This window comes from Tamandua tetradactyla, chromosome 1 (assembly GCF_023851605.1).
Source record: "Tamandua tetradactyla isolate mTamTet1 chromosome 1, mTamTet1.pri, whole genome shotgun sequence".
Lineage (NCBI taxonomy): Eukaryota > Metazoa > Chordata > Mammalia > Pilosa > Myrmecophagidae > Tamandua > Tamandua tetradactyla.
Window position 1 is genome coordinate 62,784,786 of NC_135327.1, and position 5,619 is coordinate 62,790,404.

Genomic DNA, 5,619 nt, shown 5'->3' on the forward strand with positions numbered 1-5,619 from the left:
CAAGCTTTCTGAATGGACACTCTATGTCTTCTTTATATCCTTCATGTTTTTTTCCATTTTTTCCTTCAACTCATTGAATTTATTTGTAAGATCTGTTTTAACATCATTAATTAGCTGTTTCACTTCTTATATCTCAGTTGAGGTGTTAGTTTGTTCCTTGGTTGGTCCATATCTTTTTTTTCTCCAGATATGAGTCATGGTTTTCTGCTAGCATTGAGACATATTATTTTCTTGCTTAGTTTATTCTAGAGGTCATTTTGTCTCTTTTGCCTAGGGCTTCCCTGGTGGTTGAATATGTTCCCTATCTGTTTGTCTACCTCACTGGCCAGTTGTCATAATTGATCCGCTCCCCAGTCTCCCCCCCCTAAACCAGGTACCTATGGCATCCTGCCTCAGGGATGGGAATAGGCACTGTGCCTTGCAGCAATGTCTCTGTGGGTAAAACATGTCTGCTGTCTCCCAGTGATTCTCTGCTTTTCATCATCCTGCAAAACCTGGGTTTCTTTTAGGGGGCTGCTTTACCAATTGTGTCATACATGTTTCTCATCCAAAACAAGGATATGCTCCTGTGCAGGGAGTCTAGACTGGCTCCAATTGGCGCGAAATAATTTTGTGGGTAGTCTCTGAAAAGCCCTTCTATTTTCTTGTACCTTTGTACCTCCCAGCAAATGGCACTTTTCAGTAACTTAATCTCCCTCAAAGCAGTGGTTGCATCTCTCCAAGTCAAGGTAAAAAAGCAGGTCCTTCCTTTTCCAGACCATGAACCCGCTCCTAAAAAAAAAGCAGGTTTCCTGTTCCCTCTCTTTACTGGCCAAATTCTATCAAAATGTGAATCTGTGTCTCCCACTTTATTTGTGGCAAAGCATATCCCCATTTGTTCCAATCTTTCTCTTTCCCCCAGGTGAGGATCAGGTCTCTCACTACCGTTTCTCACAGAGGTAGGAGGAGGACATTAGGATCTAAGACTGGGAATAGCTTCTGCCTATGTTTTCTCAGACTCTTTGTCTCTCACTGACCTGACCTTGAAATGCTCACCCTTGTTCCCCATATTTCCAAGAAATGAGAGTCTGTCCCACTACTATAGAAAATACATATTCTGTGTCTCCAGTGGAAGAGGTCTCTGCTACTATTCTCTTCCCACCCCAGACTGTGAGACTGAGTAAGGGGTAGGGGAGAGGACCTTTTGGTCATTTTTCACTCAGCATCATCAAAAATATTTTCTACATTATTAATACTTTTTATAAAATACTTTAATGGCCACCTGATATTTATAATTGCATATCCTAATTCAATTAATAGTTCCTTTTGAGTAGACATTTGAGTTGCCTCTTTTTTCACTCTTATAAAACAAATTATGAAATACAACCTGTATGCACAATCTTTGCACGTTATTTTATATCTAGAAAATATTCTTGGAGTTAGTAATCCTAGACTAAAGGGAATGACCAATTATAAACACCTCATTACATTCTGAAATTTATTTGCAAGACAACTTACAAGCTCCCTATAAAAGAGCCCTCATACATCCTTGCTAATTTACAAGTTAAAAATATTTCACATTTTTAAATGCACTTTTTAATATTTTAATAAATAAAGATTATCAAAAATGTTTTTACCATTAGGTTGCAGATTTTAACATAAGAATAACAATGTTCTTCAATTCATCTATGCCTTTTGCTATTATCCTTACATTATATATGAAAAATTTAAGGTATGCAATATAAAGGGCCATACAAGCTTCATGCTGGCTACTCAGTGAAAACAGAATAAAAAGATATTTCTTTCTAAAGACTACTCTATCCAAAATATTATGAGGTTTTAGTTCCCTCAAATTAAGGCATCTGTTTTCAGAACATATTCAGAGAATATTTAATAATCTCCCTCAAAATGAGTATTGATTTGAAAAATACCAATGAATATAAGCATAAATGAAGCTCCACATAGTGAATTCAGGAGTTTCAAATAAGTTCGGGGTTTATGCTTTGCATCATGCTGTCTTATTCCTACAGGATATCATGCCTTCAGAACATTTGAAAAAGAATCTGTGGTATTCTTATACAGGTCTCTTTCAATGTGATATGAGCTAGCAAACCTGTCAGCGTGTGTTTTACTGCAGCTTCAAACATTCACTCCTTTCTCTTGATTCTATAATCACTACATTATCCCTAATTTCATGTTGAAATCACTTGATATTGTCTGTTTAGCCTGAAACATGGTAAAATTAATAAGCATAACCAACTTAGACTTTTACACTGGTATAATAAGAAGGAAACAGAAGGCAGAAAAAGCTGGTAATTAAAATCTCTGCTCCTTTGTATTCCTGTTTGTCTGTGACAGAAATACCCATAACGGTGATTGGAAAGGATGCATCCATGTACAATTTCAGGAGATGTACCTGAGAATAAAACAGTTATAACAATGCTCTGTGTGTTTGTGTGTGTGTGTGTGTGTGTGTGTGTGTATGCATGTGTGTTCAGAAGAGGGCTGTGTATTCAATATGTAAGAAATAATATGATCCAACTTTAAGGCTGGGGTGTATGTGCTTGGGAGTTTCCATCATTCTTATAGGAACAATTAATCATGACAGATATATTATCTGCTTGATCAAAATTTATCACTATTGCAATCACTGTGCTTTTTGCAGTTAAATCTTTTGTTGAAATAATAAACTGAATCATGAAACAATGAACAATGTGACAATTTATACTGCCCAGCCTGGTACAGAGCCCAGATATCTAGATAATCTTGTTTATTGTGTTTACACTCAGCTACTTTTTCACCGTGATGGGACAGCTACTAATTGTAGTGACATTCACTACCAACCCAGCCCTGCGATTCCCAATGTATTTATTTCTGTCGTTTTTATCTTTCATAGACATCTGTTACACACTAGCATGACCCCAAATCTTATCTGAGTTACTCACTGAAAAGAAAACTATCTCCTTCAGTGGGTGCATGATCTAATTCTTTGTAGAGCATTTATTTCTGGGAGTTGAGATCATCCTGCTCATGGTGATGGCCAGTGAATGCTACGTGACCATCTGCAGGCCCCTGCACTATGTGATCACAATGAACTGGCAGGTGTGTTGCCTCCTTGTGTTCCTGTCCTAACTGTGGGCTTTTTCCATGACATGTTCCAAATCCGTTTTTGCTGTGGTTACACTTTAGTAGTCCAAATTTCACTGGCCATTTCATTTGCGATCTTTACCCTCTGCTGAAACTGTCCTGTACTGACCCTCACATCTTTGGACTCTTTGTTGTCACCAACAGTGGGCTATTGGGTATGCTCAGTTTTTCTATTTTTATCATTTTCTACATCTTTATCCTTTGTTCTTCCAGAATTCACAACTGCAAAAGACAGTGGAAGTCAATCTCTACCTGTTCCTCCCATATTACTGTGGTCATCTTACTCTGTGCCCTGTATATGTTAGTTCATTTGGTCCATGATCAACTTCCCCACTGATAAAGCAGTGGCCCTGTTTTATACTCTAGTAAAACTCATGTTAAACCCTTTAGTTTATACCCTCAGAAGTACAGAGGTGAAAAATGTCAGAAGTACAGAGGTGCAAAATGTCAAGAGGAAGCTCTGGAGCCAAAAAATGATCTTTGGTAACAATTAATGTGAATAAAGTAACTAAGCAATAGGCCAACTACTTAAAAACAGTTAAACAGAAGGAGATAATGGATAACTATTTTGTTGAAAATTCATGGTTTTGATGCCAACTGCAAAAGTCATGGAGAACTTATTGTGAGAGATAGTGATCAGCCAGAAATGAATGGATATGGAGATGAAAGAACATCAAATGGCTAATCCCAAAATTAATGTTGCTGTGATGCCTGAAATGAGGCTTCCTCGATTCATAGGCTTTTCCATGAATAAATTATTTTATCTGGCTAAAACCAAGGAAGGATATAAAATTGTTCAACTTACAACCATAAAGCAAACTTGTATGTGATATTCCCAGATAGAAGACCATTGGAACACATTTTCTTTCAAAAACAGACTACACAGTGCTTCATCTCCAAAATAAATCTTCTTCGATGGATTTGTTCTTTAAGTGATAGGATGAGAAGTAGTTTGTAAAAAAATAAAAGTAGCTGCTACTAAGTAGAGAGTTTATCAATCACGACAGAGAGTCTGTGCTTCCAAATTTTAATAAAAATACTAACCAGTTGCAGACCAATGAAATGGGGGGGTGCTTTGAGATACAGAGATACAAACACCTAAAAATGGAACTCTGAGAGAAAAACTTCAGATAAAAGAAGAGCATCCAGATCAAAGCCAGGACAGGATCCTTTCAATCTTTGTAACCACTTTATTTCTTCATAACTGAATTAATATATATTGTTCAATAGCCATGCTTAATTTCATATTAGATATATATTACAAACAGATTAAAATTCAACAGTTTAATGAACAAATCATTCTAAATGAGAAATCAGTCTTCTCAATGAGGGCTACTTGATTGACTGATGACCACATATCCTGCTGCTGCTCCCTTCATATTTTCATCTCTTTTTCATTTAATTAAGATCATGTGCCTAGCTTACAAAAGTGTTGTAGGCCTCACTCAGTGTGTATTATTAAGTAGCCAATGTGCTACTATCCAGCTATCTTTTATCCTGTTTCCCCAAGCATGGAAGACTGCATTAAAATGGAAGGACAACTCAGAGAAACCATCTGGATTACTGAATATCTACCTGGAGGACAACTGCCCTACAGGATCACCCAACTCTCAGTGGATTTTTTCCTAATCAGGAAATAAAATTACTTGTGCTAAACGAATCATATTTCAGGATTCATCTGTCACTACAATAAAATGCATCTTAATCAGACTAATAGAACAAATTCGTCTTTACAAAGACCTATAAATACAAATGAGGAAACAGATTAGCATAAGTGTTGCATCACCCTGATTCTCAAATAGGGTAGAATGTATAAATAATAGTCCTTACAAAACAAAATCCAACTAGAGCTTCTCTCTGCTTTGACATAACACACCACAACAACTGAAATGTAAACTGTAAATTTATACACCACCTTTTTCCCTTTACTTAATTATGAAGGCAGTGCTGAAAGAAAAGCATACAATCATAAATTAAGGGTAGCAACAAGAATTATGAACTCCAATACTAACTCAGTCATCAATGCTTCTTCAGTAAATCTAGACAGTTCTCTCTTTTACATATTCTTAGCATAAACTCCAATTTTGTAGCAATGTCCTGTAATCTTATCCCACAAATTCACCTCTCATCTCAGAAGATGATTATTCCTCCTACTTGTCAGTAAAAATAAGGACCTTTATAAAATCAATCCCTCATGCGCAAGACATTATCAATAAATGCACCTATAAATCTTTTTAACTTTAAGCCTTCTTGCCCAATGAGTAAAACATGTAGACGTCTCCTACATAATTTTAATATCAACATGTGTGTGACATATGTTTCCATACCATCTCCTCAGAACTTCTACTTCTAGCTCACCTCACCAGAGTATGTTTATGGGTTCTGTTAAGCCCAAATGAGTGTTTTGGCTCCAGAAGCAAAAGACAAGGGGAGTGGACTGCAAAAGCAGCCTCCTTCTTGTCTGTAACACATGACAGAGTTAATTTCTTCTTG

The 5,619-nt window shown here is 36.6% G+C and overlaps 1 pseudogene; it reads left to right on the top strand.

The window, feature by feature from the left end:
- Positions 1–2,666: 2,666 nt before the first annotated feature.
- LOC143680784 (olfactory receptor 4C5-like) lies at positions 2,667–3,620 on the top strand (annotated as a pseudogene).
- Positions 3,621–5,619: the final 1,999 nt, after the last annotated feature.